Below are 17,452 nucleotides of genomic sequence, written 5' to 3'. Positions count from 1 at the left end.
ACTCACACGTCTGTCCACAGATATAGGAAGGAAGGAGATCAGACATGCCAGGCGATTTATATTGAATACGTCTGTTGCAAGATCTTGAACACACACACACTTGTAAACAGATGCCCCCTATTGGCAATTTGGCACGCCTCAGACACTGGCGATCAATTATATGAAAGAAACGCGTTTCTAGCACACAGTCTAAGCTCGTATAGGTGAACGCGTACTATGCTTGTATGAGTGAAATATGACAGGTCGACTGTTCGCGTTTTTGACTGGCGATAACTGTGAGGTAACCAAGAGGGGGTGGGCGGCACTTTCAACGGGGAGCGAGAGTAGCCATACTGTACGATAGTACTCTTTATTATACTGTGCTAATTGCGCAATACACGCGCATTATTCTCATGTCTGTGTACATGCGAACGACCAGCGAGTGAGTCCGTTCTCTATTGGGCATGCTCGTATTTTTTTTATAGGTACTACGTCGGTGGCAAACAAGCGTACGGCCCGCCTGATGGAAAGCGGTCACCGTAACCTATGGACGCCTGCAACTCAAAGAGTGTCACATGCGCGTTGCCACCCCATTAGAAACTTGTACATTCCCTTTTGCTGTGTTAAATACACAGTAAAAAAGAGTGCACAAATTCCAAGGAGGGTTCGGGTTGCCGTCGACTCAAAGGACAATAGACGGAATAAGTCAGTTCCGTAAGTCCTCCCGTCATCAGCACACCGCACCCTCGTTGAGCTCTGGCAGCCTTACTCACCGGCAGGAACACAACACGTATGGAGAGGTACATATTTTTGAGTACAGCATTGGCGTTTTGTATGGGTATTGTAGACGTTCTCTTGAGTCAAATAGGACCGGTAGCCACTTTGATCTCCGTGTCCGAAGGGGTGGAAGGGGGACAAAGTATGGAGCTCCCGGTGCTCAGAAAAGTTGATTGCAGTTGTCCGCGTCAGTTGCAGGCGTCCATGGGTTACGATGACCGCTATCACAGACCGTATGCCTGTTTGCCACCAACGTGGCGTTTTTTTCAAGTGGCAAAAAAGGAACGCTTAATTAGTAAGCGAGACTAATGTTAAAGAAACCAAGACGGTGATCCCCAGACGCCGAAGTCAATCAGATGACTAGATTAGGTGCAACGACCCCACCCCCTCATACCTATAAAGAGGTCGTCGACCTATATTTCGAGAGGGTAGTACTTAAGAATTAAGACACGTGTGTTTGACTGTCTTGCCATAATTGGCATAATTAGAAATTATAAAGGTTTGGCAAGCGCTGGTGGCCTAGCGGTAGAGCGTGAAACTTTCAATCCGGAGGTCGCGGGTTCAAACCCCGACTCGTACCAATGAGTTTTTCGAAACTTATGTGCGAAATGTCATTTGATATTTGCCAGTCGCTTTTCAGTGAAGGAAAACATCGCGAGGAAACCGGACTAATCCCAATAAGGCTTAGTTACCCTTCGGGTTGGAAGGTCAGATGGCAGTCGCTTTCGTAAAACTAGTGCTTTCGCCAAATCTTGGGATTAGTTGTCAAAGCGGACCTCAGGCTCCCATGAGCCGTGGCAAATGCCGGGATAACGCCAGAGGATGATGATGAAATTGATGAAGGTTTGGCAAGAAAGAGTAGAAATTAATAGCCATCACCACCTTCTATATAAACCGTTTTGCATGTTGCAACACTTTCAACTATTGAGTCACTTTTGTACAATTGTCGAAAATGCGTTCTGAAAAAGATCATTGGTACGAGCCGGAGCTCGAACCCGCAACCTCCGGATTGAAAGTCAGTGCTTTTTTTCATACGTTTCACACGGATTTTAAATAAGTACTCATAATCCCTAAAAGCGTATTGTATCCATACTAATATTATAAATGGAAAAGTGTGTGTGTCTGTTTGTTTGTCCGTCCTTCACGGAAAAACAGAGCGACAAATTGTCTTGAATTTTTAAGTGGATATAGTTAAAAGGATGGAGAGTGACATAGGCTACTTTAGTCTCTTTCTAACGCGAGCGAAGCCGCAGGCAAAAACTAGTATAATACACATACTAGATCGTACTTTGTAGATATTATACTGTATACCTATATATATGGGTGTACATTTTCACCCTCACCCAACCTAGTAACCAAAACAAACAGGTTCTAAATCAGCCGAATACGAATATCGTAATAAAGGTTCGCGCAAAAACGCGGCGAACACATTTTATACAAACGATGACATAAATACTCATTTGCAAGAACAATATCCGATATTGAGTGAGGCCTGTCTTGTGGAGGCGTGTACTTCGGGACAATGAAAAATATACACTCAATGTTTTCATCATTGGGTCCATAAAAAAAAATTTTCTACCAAAAAAAAGTGGAAAACTAGAGATATAACTTAGTATTACACCAATAATAATTATTTTATTTTATTTTAATGTTATTTGAATGTTTTTCTATGAAAAATGCAATGTCATTAATTAATATATAATTTAAAATAATGATAAACAATAATACTCATAAAAGGCATTTTTATTTATATATTTTATTTATTTATTTTCATCATATATCCAATAAAAATACCACGATACCGCTCAAGACCGAGCAAAGTGGCGCGCTCTTGTGTTGGAAGCCAAAACTAATTTTGGATTATCACGTAGCAATAAAACTATTTGACAAGTAGAACCCTTTACAATCTATGCCACAATTTTAAAAGTGGAAAATGTCTGCCTTGGGTGAGGGTTGTCTTAAAGGTCGTGAGACTCGTGAGTCAAGTCTCATTCAAGGCAGACTTTTTAAACTTTGAAATTAATTAACTAAGATAAAACAAGCAAAGAAAGTTACGGTGACCGCTTTCCATCAGGCGGACCGTATACCTGTTTGCCACCGACGTGGTATAAAAAATGCATAAAATGATGCCAAAACTTTTTAAAAAAGGAAGTTCGAAACGAGTGGCGATACATTCAAAGACGACTGAAGTAACTGTTTTAAATCGACACGAGTTACGAATTTCCTTTTCGCACTTGTATCGTACGACGGTTTTCAGTACAGATGGCTCTCAGAAGTTTCAACCTGACAAAAAATTAACCACTGTGCACTAGCGCGCGCAAAAAGCGCCACCTGTATTGAATAGAATATTCACGTAAAAAATCGCAATGGTTATAATGCGTTAATTACACTTCAATTAACACACTCTAAGTGCGTTTTCTCATTATCCGATGCAATATCGGATGTCAGACAGATATCCCATATATTACAGGCGCCATCTTGAATTTTTTCCATTGAAACCCTTCCGACATCCGATAGATTTAGATAGATTGGTACTATTCATACACTGTCAAACATTGTTACAATTATGTAAAAAATAATAATACGTCACATTACATTTAGATTAAATTGTCTTAAAGGACCTCTGCGCTGTTGGCTTCGGCCCAACGCACGCCTCCCAAAAGTCCGGGACCCCATGGTCCCGAGAACTGGAAAGGACATACAAATAATAATAATCAGAAAAGTGATATCAATACAATAATTACAACCCAATTAGAAAATCAATGAAATTACAATTAAAAAGAATAATATTTAAAAATATTTTAAGCGGGTTACTCACGTATTATGTCGATATAACGTTCGACATGTAAAGGCGGGGTCGCTACTCTTGAGAAAGATCCTCGAAAATTGGATTGAAACATGTCGAACGCTATATCGACTTAATACGTGAGTAACCCGCTTAAAATATTTTTAAAAATGTATGTTTCACGGGAGATTTATAGTTAAAAACAATAATATCGGATCGGATAATCTGAAAACGGAACTAAGGGTTGAAATTGGACACCAAATGTCCTGTACTTGACAAGTACCGAACCAAAACAAAGCCCTCGGCCGCCAGTGTACACCCCCGATATATTTATCGGTCTGCATCCCACGCTACGTGGAATTTGGTATACGGGCGGGGCTCAAAATTTGTCTTACACTTTACGGCGCTATGCAGATCGCGGTGGAAGGTAATGAATATCGGGGGATATGGCAATATGTCATACTAGTTTAGTCGGCACTTCTGAAAAGAGTTCGTATCCATTTTTGCATCGGCTTTCATACAACGATTGATCATCCTTAGTAATCATTAAATTTAGAATTTGACGACCTGACGACCGTTCTGACGACCGGTCTGGCTTAGAGCGTAGTGACCCTGCCTGCTAAGCCGCGGTCCCGGGTTCGAATCCCGGTAAGGGCATTTAATTGTGTGATGAGCACAGATATTTGTTCCTGAGTCATGGATGTTTTCTATGTATATAAGTAGGTATGTATTTATTATCGTCACCTAGCACCCATAGTTTTTTGGGGCTAGGTTGATATAATTATGTAAGGTATCCCCCAATAAAAAAAATAAAATTTTTTGACGTTTATGATGTCATATTTTCTTCGGTTACCGCGATAGTTACTCATGAAATAAATCCATGGAAACTGATTAAATCGCATATAATAACGAAAGCGTAATGTTCGAAACGTCGGGATGAATTGTAAATTCATTATACGCGATTTAATCCGTTTCCATAGTTTTATTTCATGTTTATGATGTCATTTACACATTTTGCCGCAGTTAGCACAGCCGAACTTTAAATGGGGGGCAATTGTAACTAATCCATTTTTTCCATTATTATACTATTGAGGTCCACGTGTAACACTCGTGCCTATATAAGTATAATCGGTGGACACTTTGTGTAATAATGCAAACATTTTAAAACGTGAAAAAAATGGGTCAATGGCAATGGCCTCCCAGTCAAAATTGTCCCGCTGTACCTTAGTTGTATAGTCATAGGTCACGTCCGCATTGTCACATCAAAGTCCTTGCAGTATAACTAAAGAGGATCGAGTATTATAGAGAGTTACTGTCAAAGTAAAATGTGTAATCACAGTGCATAGACTGCCATCTCTTGACACAGGCTTAAAGCTTTTGAACCTCAGTTTTGACAATTTGGGCCATATTCTTAGCTTGATATGTGTTAAAATGTCAAATATTAATATTAGCGCCATCTAGCTGAGCGTACCCCAAAGGTGTGATGCCATCTAGGCCACCGTACCTTTTTCTGTATGGTACTGAGGTACGTTTTTTTCTTAGACTTTATCTGTCTATACGGAGTTATATATGTCTTTGGTATAACTAAGTCCAACTTTTAGTTATTTCCGTCTTTCGTTTTTCATAATTCATAATTCATAATTCATTTATTGCATTTGTAATCATGTGTTACACAAGGTCTTACAATAGGCTATTCACAGCAAAAGATCACATGAACCCTGTTAGGGTATACAGCAACATACTTAACTAAGACTAAAACTATAATTATTTACATAAAATGGATTTTTAAATAACATGCATTTTAAGCAACATTTCATTACACGGACATGTAGTGGCAAAAATTATTTTGAAATTGATAAAATTTATTGGTATAAATTTTAATTTAATTAATTTATAAACATTTTTATTTTTAGGTTTTATTTAATTAATACTAATAAATAATACTTCATTAATGGAATTAAATGTCAACAATAAAATAACTAAATTAAAATTCAATAATAGAAAACCTAATTGTATGCAATAATAAATTAGAAATAAATTGGATTATTAAAATTATAAATTTACTGATATATTATTTAATTCTTTCTATTATATATTATTTTACATGTCTAAGATTGTATCATTGAAAAACTCATCTATAGAATAATAACATTTTTTAATTAATAACTCTTTTAATTTTCGTTTAAACACTTCATCTTTAGTTTCGTTTTTTATTTCATCTGGTATTTTGTTAGCTATTAATATGCATCGGTAATACGGACCATTTCTGAACATTGCCAGTGTTGAAGGGGTAATTCAAGCTCGTTTACATTATTTCGTCTCTGGGATTTTATTACTTTTTGTTTAAACAAGTTAATGTTATTCCTAACGAATAGCGCTGCTTCAAGGATGTACATAGAGGGTAACGTCAGGATATCGAGCTGGATAAAGTGCGGACGACAGCTATCTGGTACATGTGTGTTTGTAAGAATGCGAATGCATTGCTTTTGTAATATAAATAATTGTTGTACATCAGTGCTGGCCCCCACAATATAACACCGTATTGGAGCCATGCATGGGCAAAAGAAAAATAAGCCGATAATGCGGTTTTTTGGTCAGTATTGACCTTGAGTACACTCAATGCGTATATGAAGCTACTCATTTTACTTTTCACGGATTGAATATGACATTTCCAATTTATACTTGAATCGATTGTTATTCCTAATAATTTGAATTCGGTTACTTCTTCAATAACTGTTTTATTTATTTGGAGTGTCATATCTAGGGCAGCTTTCTGTATGGGTTTAAATTGTATGATTTTAGTTTTATTAAGATTTATCTCTAAATTATGAATTTCTAGCCATTCGCAAACTTTTTTAGATACTTCTGCTAGACGGTCGTTACATTCCGCGCTACTAACACTGTTTATGAGTATGGAGACGTCATCGGCAAACATCACGCACTTTGTGTTTAGTATTTTGGGCAGGTCGTTTATATAAGCAAGGAATAAGAGACAACCAGTTACACTTCCCTGCGGGATTGAACATGTTATTTGTCGCATTTTAGAAGTTACGGTTTTTGTCTCTCCCGTGTCTTTATCATGCCAGTTTATTTGTACGCACTGCTGTCTATTTTGTAGATACGTTCCCTCAATGGCGATAGGTAGCTATTCCAATTTGCAATGGTCTTCTAGTTATTTCGTTATTTTTATTCTTCGCTCACTAAATAGCGATACCTGCTAGCCTAGCCAAGGTGACAATCGTTGACGATACGTGGCGATTGAAACGGAGTCTATCGCAGTCGCGCTCGCGCCACTACAGAAGAGCCACCTTAGGGAAAGCTGAGCGTTTTTTTTCGTCTCTTTTTTTTAATGTGATATTTTTGATAAATTGTATGTAATTTCTACTCAGAACTCAGCTTTTTGAATCGTAATAGGTAAAAAAATTGTGCCATGCGATTTTTTTCTTATGTTGTTACCATTTTTCATACCTACATTTTGTATGGAGTAACAAACAAAAGAGGAAAGTAACATTATCGAAATCCTGGGACAATTTTTGTCTACTATTGAGATAGAAAGTGTTCGAAATTCTGAGTACAATTTACCTAAAATTCCCTAAATATTTCAAAATAACAAATTGGAAAAAAGACACGCTCAGCTAGCTACAAGCGTAAGGCACTCGTCCCACCGCGAGCTAGTAAGCTATGAGCTATCGGCTATAAAAACGAACAAAAGATAACAACTCCCGTGCGAATAAAAGAACGGCGATGTTTATTTATAGTTGACGACCGGTCTGGCGCAGTCGGTAGTGACCCTGCCTGCTACGCCGCGGTCCCGGGTTCGAATCCCGGTAAGGGCATTTATTAGTGTGATGAGCACAGATATTTGTTCCTGAGTCATGGATGTTTTCTATGTATATAAGTATTTATATATTATATATATCGTTGTCTGAGTACCCACAACACAAGCCTTCTTGAGCTTACCGTGGGCCTCAGTCAATCTGTGTAAGAATGTCCTATAAAAAAAAAAAAAATAGTTACTCGCCCAGCGGTGACCTATCAAAATCGCCATGTCTCTTTTATTTGCACGAGAGTTCTTATCTTTTGTTCGTTTTTATAGCCGATAGCTCATAGCTGACTACGTGGTGGGACCAGTGCCTAGGCGATGTGACGTAGGCTAGGGGCCCTGTTCCATAATAATACAAATTTAGGTATGAGTACGCGATACACGTATGAGTTGAGTAAAATATAGGGCGTCGTGCTCAGCGCTTCTGTAGCGTTCGAGACATAACTTGAATGCAACTTTAAGTAAACTTGCAAGTTATGAATAGAACAAGGAATAAGATAAAGTAAGATAAATAATTTTATTTTTAGCCAAAATCCTCCTCCTTGCGTTATCCCGGCATTTGCCACAGCTCATGGGAGCCTGGGGTCCGCTTTGACAACTAATCCCAAGATTTGGCGTAAGCACTAGTTTTACGAAAGCGACTGCAATCTGACCTTCCAACCCGAAGGGTAACTAGGCATTATTGGAATTAGTCCGGTTTTCTCACGATGTTTTCCTTCACCGAAAAGCGACTTGCAAATATCAAATGACATTTCGCACATATATATGTTCCGAAAAACACATTGGTACGAGCCGGGGTTCAACCCGAAAGTCGAAATAGATGGCTGAAATATTTTCTTTAAGTTTTTATCGCTGACTGTCCTTTTTAGGGTTAACAGACTATTGTTAACAAAAATTAACTAAACTTTTTTCACATTCTGTGTAGATATCGCTTAAAAGTTATGTAATTAACAAAAAAACATTTTTATTGAAATTTAATGCTTAATTATCGTCACAAAACTGACAGTGAGTAATTTTTTTTTAACAACTTTCGCTAATTGGGGGGGGGTCCCAAATTCTGAATACATTATACATGTATATACATCATATGTTCATGCATTGCAAGTTCAATTTAAGCGTGTAAATACAATTTTATAAAAATAATGACAATTTAAGTCAGCACCATTATTTTTTGATATTAATCTGCTTTTAATGTAAGGAACAAACTAAAAAATAAAATATTAGATAAATATTTTCTAGAAACTCTAGAAAGCCCATCTGTTGAGACAGGTGGAACGTAAAGTATATCAATATCAAACTTACTCCCCAGTCATATGGTTTGATATGACGTGTAAGTAAAGAATCTGCGTATGCGCAAGCATCGTGCAATGATGCAGATTGCGCGCGCAGGTGTTATTACAATTCTTAAGACGCTACAGGAGCGAAAATTCTAAAATTGAAAGGAGCCCGAGCCCCCCTTTCAATTTGGGAATTTTAGTTAAATATACTAGTGTTAATAAATCTTTATCGAAAAAAAATTGTCCCTACAGAACAACTCAATAAAAAGATATTGCGAAAAAATCTTTAAAATCGAGATTCCACTCTCGACTGTTTCCTCCTTCAAAACTAACGAAAATCATTAATCATTAATCAATCGTAACGAAATTTGAGAATCTGAATAACAGTGAAATAATCTGTGTCGGACCTTTTAGTTTTTTTGGCAAATTGTTACCAATTTTGAATACCACACCTTTTTTGCGCTATAATTAATAAGCTCTAGCGTCTTTAAAAATAAGAATATCAAAAAAAACATAACGGTCTGACGCAGATAAATCTGTGTTGAAAAAATCATTGCTCTATCTTCAAAAACCAGGGAGGATATAGTCGAGAGCGTTTGTATGGAGAATAGACCCCTCCTGTATCGTCTTAAGCTTTTTAGAATTCTAGCCCAGTTGTTGGGTAACCCTGCCTTCGAAGCTGCAAGTCCTGGGTTTGAATTCAGATTTAGGTATTTTTTTGCGATATCACATGCCGAGGTTGGGCGTTTATTTTCGACGATCGGTCTGGCCTAGTCGCTAGCTAGGCTGCTAAGCCGCGGCCCTGGGTCCGAATCCGGGTAAGGGCATTTATTTGTGTGATGTTCCTGAGTCATCGAAGTACATATTTGTATATCTAAATATATAAATAAATAAATATTATAGGACATTCTCACACAGGTTGACTGAGGCCCACGGTAAGCTCAAGAAGGCTTGTGTTGTGGATACTCAGACAACGATATATATAATATATAAATACTTATATACATAGAAAACATCCATGACTCAGGAACAAATATCTGTGCTCATCACACTAATAAATATGCCCTTACCGGGATTCGAACCCGGGACCGCGGCGCAGCAGGCAGGGTAACTACTCACTGCGCCAGACCGGTCGTCAAAAAAATAAAAAAAATATATAAAAGAAGAAACTGACTGACTAACTGACATATCAACGCACAGCCGAAACCGCTGCTCCTACAGATTCCAAATTTGGCACGCAGGTTCCTTATAAAAGTGTAAAGGAGCACTAAGAAAGAATTTTTCAAAATTCACCTCCTAAGGGGGTGAAATGGGGGTCCAAAGTTTGAATTATTTTAGTATGCAGGCGAAGCCGCGGGAAAAGCTAGTTATGTATAGGTATCGTTATTGAGCTTATCGTGGGACTGACAGTCAATCCGTGTAAGAATGTCCTACACCTATAATGTTTAATATTTATTTATTTACTTATGTAACAGCGGCAAGATTAAAATTACAACAGTTCTTGTTATTGATACGAATAATTGTACTGTTAAGTGCATCAATTACAGTAAAAAAACAGTATCAACCAATTCTCCGTGAACATTTAGTACTTACTTCTCAGCATCTATCTTGGAATACAATACAATTACACTGTAGGAAACGAGATGTTTGATTGACATCATAGTTTCATAGTTCAGTTAGAAATAGGGTGATAATGATTTTCTGTAAAAATATGAGACATGAGTTCTATCGATCTAGCTCATATAGTACGTGTTTTTTTTGTTTTTTTTTTTTCGTTAAATGCAAAACGTCGTTACGGAAATCAATAATATCACGTTGTATACTTGTAAAATATCCATCAGAAACATTCATATGTGTGTTCATTACAAAAAAATACCATTACCGGGATTCGAACCCAGGATGGTCCTGATCTGCTTAGCAGGCCGACTTACTACCGACTACGCCTGACCGGTCTTCAAAAATTTCAGTCAATTTTCTTATGACGACGTATTTTTTGTGGATTTTTTACTTTCATTTAATAGGGATGATGATTCTGTTTAGTCCGTCAGTTAAATCGTCTAAAAATACTGAACACATATTTTTCGCTTTCTCTAATTAATGACAAAATACAAAGATACAGGGCATCAAAGTTCCGGAGTGGGGCTTGTGACGTCACTTTTAGGTAAGAATTGTACCTAGGCGTGACGTCACGCGAAACTTCAAGGCACTGTACCGTCGTCATTTTTCCTTTGCGAAAATAAAGAAAAAATATGTGTCCAAAATTTTTTGATGATCTAACTGACGGACTATATAGTTTTTTTGCAAGCTTACAGTTTTTAGTCATCATCCCAATTACCTACGTCAATTTATCTAACGTGTGGTAACCCTAGCGTCGCGTCTCACGGCTGCGCACGAGTTGAGTCTATCACTCACAAAGTGCATCAATATGGAACACGCTGTATATTAATACACCGTGTTCTATACCGTGAAATATATGCATAGGAAGGCAGACAGGCGCCAATTTCATTCTCTGCTTATTTTTTAAAAACTGATTTTATGATGTGCTAGGCAATGTATCAAACGCACAAGTAAGCAATTACGGTTGTCCATTGGACATTGGCAACAACGTCAAATTAAGAATTTGCAAAGATAATTAATTATCTTTTTAAAATTACAAATTAGAATTTTTTATAAAGTGTATTTATTAAAATTGAATTTATCAACTTAATAATATTTTTTTATTTATTTTAAAATCAAGTTTTTAAACGACTGCCCAAAAAAAAGAGTGTATTGTTTTCAGCGTTCATGTTTGTATGTATGTACGTGAGATTCTTCGTTCACTGAAAAGGTCCCCCGACTGCAATGGAAATAAAATATCCAGATACGGTCACGATATCCTCCATGAGCATTAACTTTTGCTTTAGCTACTTTTGAACCTGACTAAACACTCATTATTCTAATTTATATTAATCAAGTTGACTGACCAACATACCGAAAGATTATTTTCATCTTTTCAGTTCGCTTTAACCTGCAGTCGTGTTTTTTTTTTACACAGTAAAAAGGAGTGTACAAGTTCCAAGGAGGGTTAAATCTTCGGGTTGCCAACGACTCAAAGGACAATAGACGGAATAAGTCAGTTTCGTAAGTCCTTCCGGCACCAGCACAACGCACCCTCGTTGAGCTCTGGCAGCCTTACTCACCGGCAGGAACACAACACTATGAGTAGGGTCTAGTGCTATTTGGCTGCGGTCTTCTGTAAGGCGGAGGTACTACTCAAGTTGGGCTCTGCTCTAGATTCGAGCGAGATGACATCCGCTGTGCTGTGCCCTACCACACAAAGCGGAACATCATTCGCTATGCCCTACCCCCTACAATTTTTTTATTAATTCCATATAAATTTCTTGGTCCTTTTACGAGTTTGGAAACTTCTTAGCACATATCGTCACTACTTTTAAAAAAACTTGTATCTTCATCTGTCAATGAAAAGAAAATTGTAGTAAGTATGTATGGAATACATATAGACTTACTGCGTTTTAACTTTGAGGAGCAGCGTGAGATACGAGATTTTTTCAAAGTAGTGACGATATTTAAGTCTCATCTAATGGTAAACAATATTTTCTACGAAGCAACAAAAACGTGATTGATTTATGATTGATAATGAGAATCTCTTAATTTTGCAAAATTACTCCGCAATGCTTATATCACCGTGACTGCATATTTCATACTTTATGACTCGCGTCATGTTGAACACCTATTAAATACTATGACAGACTCCAGTCTAACGATAGGAGTCATTCGAACACTACAACTTCCCAAATCGACTCGATACCGTCCGCACTAATAAAATCGCACTCAGATCCAGAATCATACCGCGACCGAGATTCGCATCCGGAACCGAATCAGGACCTAAAGACCGACTTTTTGAATTTCGAATGCACGAATTCGCCTTTCACAAATCTGTGGAAAATAGAGGTTATGCTCTCGGTATTTCCCGGTTCTCAATTTCCCGGGAAATTTCCATAATCTTATGGTTTTTCGATTATGTTAGTAGAATTTAAATCATATTATTAACAAAACACACCTCACGGAAAAATTAAAAAAACATATAAATATAGATTTGGAATAAAAAATACATTGTAATGTGAGGTAATTAAATATTGTTACAGTTGGAAACGATATTGCTTCGTAATTTCCAGATGAAAATCAGTAATTAATACTATTTTATTAAGTAAGAAACAGTCAATTGACTCTTTGGCTCTGTCTCGTTAATACGCAAGAGCGATAAAGATAGATAGCTAGGAAAGATATATTATCGTGAGCGTTTCGTGAGCGTTTATGCATTCGGCTACGCACACTGAACTGACATGTGATCAAAAAGAGATCAATACATAAAATCCGAACGCCGCTCCAGTATATCACAAAAACTCAAAACACGATACTTACCACACTTCATTTTACGACATCACACTTTTCTTCACCAAGAATTTAAAAAACGGACCTAAAGTGTAAAGTTATTATGGTCGTGTTTAGGCTGAGTGGGTAAGGTAGTGAAGATTATGATCTAGTTGTAGTAGGTACAGTTAATTATGACTAATTATAGGCAAAACGATTCGGTTTGACTGAACATTCTACTAATTGTCAGTATTTTATAGAGACTTATGTAAAGGTGAATTTAAGATTATGCTGCAACAAGTATTGATATACTTAATAGGGGGTCCCAACCCTTTCTTACTTTGTAACACAATATCTGTGACCAATAAACGATTTTTCATTTTTTTTTTTTTCGTTTACGACAGTAGCGCGCAGTGGCCCTGCCTGCTAGAAAACATTCATTACCCAAGTTTAGTGTTCGCTAGATTCTTGCGTTTTCTTGAACACATAAACTAGGCGTTTAATGTATGAATCGAGCACACACAGCACCACTTAATCAAGTTGTAAATTAATTAACATTGAAGAATGCGCGTCCATCACTCTCAGCGTCACTCGCGTGAGTGACAGTAACTAGGGTTGCCATTTCCACAGTATAGTAAGTTAACATACGGTTGTAGAGTCTAGCTGATGAAAGTTGATCCCGCAATAACGCGGCAATTAAAAAAAATGGAGCTGGCAACACATTTATTACATGTTTTTTTTTTTCTCAACACTTATTTTATTACTTTTCTTAACCCCCGACGCAAAAACCACGGGGTGTTAAGTTTGACGTGTCTGTCTGTCTGTGTGTGTGTCTGTCTGTGGCATTGGCATCGTATAGCTTCCGAACGGATAAACCGATTTAGATTTAGTTTTTTTTTGTCTGAAAGCTGAATTAGTCGGGAGTGTTCTTAGCCATGTTTCATGAAAATCGGTCTACTATGTCGCAGTCGGGGGTTTTTTCAAAATTTTAATTTTTGTGGCAAACCAACCCAGGTTTCACCAAATCAATACCGGTAAAAGCCCGAACTAAACTAAACATTTATATTATATTTTTATCCTTAACCACTTTGACAACCCTGACACAATCGCACATCAATTTGAAGAGTTAAGAACATCGCAAAAAGAATAATTTATTGATCTATCACATGACACCTCTATCATTGCTATTTATCTGTGGCGTCCATACCATAGGCACCTTATTAGTATATTTATAAGGATTATTTTTAGTTGCAGGTGGTAAAAACGGTACAATTATGTATTTGATTACGGTTCGTTACTGTTTTTAACCCCCGACGCAAAAACGAAGGGGTGTTATAAGTTTGACGTGTCTGTCTGTGTGTATGTCTGTCTGTCTGTCTGTCTGTCTGTCTGTCTGTCTGTCTGTCTGTCGGTCTGTCTGTCTGTCTGTCTGTTTGTCTGTCTGTCTGTGTGTGTGTCTGTCTGTGGCATCGTAGCTCTCGAACGGATGAACCGATTTTGATTTAGTTTTTTTTGTCTGAAAGCTGAGTTAGTCGGAGTGTTCTTAGCCATGTTTCATTAAAATCGGTCCACTAGGTCGCAGTCGGGGGTTTTTTCAAAATTTTTATTTTGTGGTTATTCTTAGACTGCTTTTGCGTCGGGGTTAAAAATGACGGGGGATAAAAAGGGGGTTTATGCGTCCGTGGCACACAAATGGTCTCGCCGGAAGATCAGCGCTGACCCTGTGGTTAGCATTACGCTAAGGCGGGACCATTTCGTGGTAAACAATTATACACTGAGAGAAATTTGCATTGTGAATTTAACAAGTTCGACTTGTTGCGGTTTATCCGTTTGAATCAGCCAAACGTATGTTTAAAACAATATGTGTCAGGTTGTTTTTATAAAATCGACTTGTTGATTGAAATATATTGCCGATTCAAATGACAAGTAGCTTGTTGTTTGAACCAAAGAGCACGTAGGCGCTATTTTAACCAAAAAACTTGTTGAACGAACATGAAAACTGGTTGTATTTTCTCTCAGTGTATCAATGTGTTTTTTTTCTTTGTTTTTTAATTATTATTTTTTCTTTCAACTTTTGAATGTGCTTGTATTGTTTTATATGTGTTGTATGTTGTTTATATCACAAATAAATGATTGGATTTGGATTTGGATTTGGAAAAACGTACCTCAGAACCATATAGAAATAGGTACGGTGACCTAGATGGCGATACACCTTTGGGGGACGCTCGGCTAGATGGCGCTAATATTAATATTTGACATTTTAACACATATCAAGCTAAGAATATGGGCCCAATTGTCAAAACTGAGGTTTAAAAGTTTTAAGCTTGTGTCGAGAGATGGCAGTCTATGCACTATGTTTACACATTTTACTTCGACCGTAACTCTCTATAATACTCGATCCTCTTTGCTAATTAGTAACTTGCAATTCTTGCAAACCGTTTGCTCATTTTGCTACCGTTACCGCCATAAAAATTCATAGAAATAATCATACTCCTTATCATTTTACAATAATGTTCGCCGCAGTCAATAATATAAACGCATAAAAACACATCAAATGTTACCGCTAATGCCTGTGACCTTTCTGTATGTATGTATGTTTATATGCAGCTGTCTATAGACCACACACGATATTGGTATGTGAGAACTAGTATCTTCGAATGTCAAAAACTACTTACTTTTTTAACCCCCTAGGCAAAAGACAGGCTGTCTGTCTGTCTGTTTGTCTGTCTGTATGTGTGTCTGTTTGTGCCATCGTGCCCAACTCTCACAGACACAAGTGAAAATAATTTAAATATGTATGTATGTAGTGTATGTAGCGCTGATAGCCTAGCGGTAAGTACTGCGACTTTCGTTCCGGAGGTCGCGGGTTCGAACCCCGGCTCGCACCAATAAGTCGCACGAAATGTCATTTGATATTTGCCAGTCGCTTTTCGGTGAAGGAAAACATCGTGAGGAAACCGGACTAATTCCAATAAGGTCTACCGTTGAAAGGTCAGATGGCAGTCGCTTTCCTAAAAACTAGTGCCCACGTCAAATCTCGGGATTAGTTGTCAAAACGGACCCCAGGCTCCCATGAGCCGTGGCAAATGCAGGGATAACGCAAGGAGGATGATTATGTGTATGTAGTGATATGTGATGATATAGCCAAGTTTAATTAATTATTATAAATAGGCATCGATTTGCTCGGAATCAATCAAGCGTACGCGCATCTATCACCCAGACAACTACTATTATTTACTTGCATTATTATCTCATTATTTCATACGTAATGACTTATACGCCATTGCCAGAGTGAAAGAAGTAGTCCATCTCTAACTTTGAAGCCTGCACCGACTTCGAAACTGACAGATAAGAACAAACATTGGGTAGACACGAGTGGAAAATACTTGGTTTTTACCTACACTCACAGTTTTAAAGCTTAAGAAATAAAACTATGGAAACGGATTATATCGCGTATAATCTATTTGGGGAAAGTATGATTTTTGCCACTTTCAGGCTGCGAAACAGCGCCATCTAGTCTTAAAGCCCATACATTTCAGGGGTACGCTATGTTGGTATGGGTTTTGCCAGTCCATTATTAAATCGTTCTTGGTAACACACAATAAATGTTAAAAGATGTTCATAATACATATTTGACTCTATCAGAAAAATGTTAATTTATGAGCACTAATTTTACAAGTAAGAAGACAGACTTCTTACAATTAGTACCTAAATTTCAGCCGCAGTTTCTTGTTTCTTCCCTACAAGTCGTTGGTAAGTAGTATATGACTTACTTAACTTGACTTAATGTCCTATGTCAGTCGGTAGTGACCCTGCCTGCTAAGCCGCGGTCCCAGGTTCGAATCCCGGTAAGGGCATTTATTTGTGTGATGAGCACAGATATTTGTTCCTGAGTCATGGATGTTTTCTATGTATATATAAGTATGTATTTATCTCTTGAAATAAAACTATGGAAACGGATTAAATCGCGTATAATGAATTTAAAATACATCCCGACGTTTCGAACTCTTTACAGCGTTCGTGGTCAACGGGTGACTGAGGAAAAATTAAAATGTGCAAAAGCTACCCACTTACAAGAAATATTAACGAACCATGACCACAAATAATATAGATTTCTAAGGCAGGTTCACATACTATTAATAAAGCTAGTTATACAATATTCAAAAAAATTTACCATTACTCTGTTAAAAAATAATTAACCAATTAATCTACACAAAATTGACAAAGAAACAAACTGCAAATGTCCAACACCATACAACACAAATGCCTCACAGCCTTCGTCGTGCTTGTTCCATTATCAGATGTACTACTGGATCCCAAGCCGGTGGTAAAGTAAAGCCATCCTCTCTATTAAAGTTTGGATATTTCTTGATCTCAATGGCCTCTCGCAACATTCTGGGTATATATCGCTCCAATCATGCTATAAAGTTTGACAAGCCT

The sequence above is a fragment of the Leguminivora glycinivorella genome, chromosome 7 (genome assembly GCF_023078275.1).
Source record: "Leguminivora glycinivorella isolate SPB_JAAS2020 chromosome 7, LegGlyc_1.1, whole genome shotgun sequence".
In the NCBI taxonomy this organism is placed as follows: Eukaryota; Metazoa; Arthropoda; class Insecta; order Lepidoptera; family Tortricidae; genus Leguminivora; species Leguminivora glycinivorella.
The sequence above is the reverse complement of the archived record's forward strand: the minus strand, read 5'-3'. Positions refer to the sequence as shown.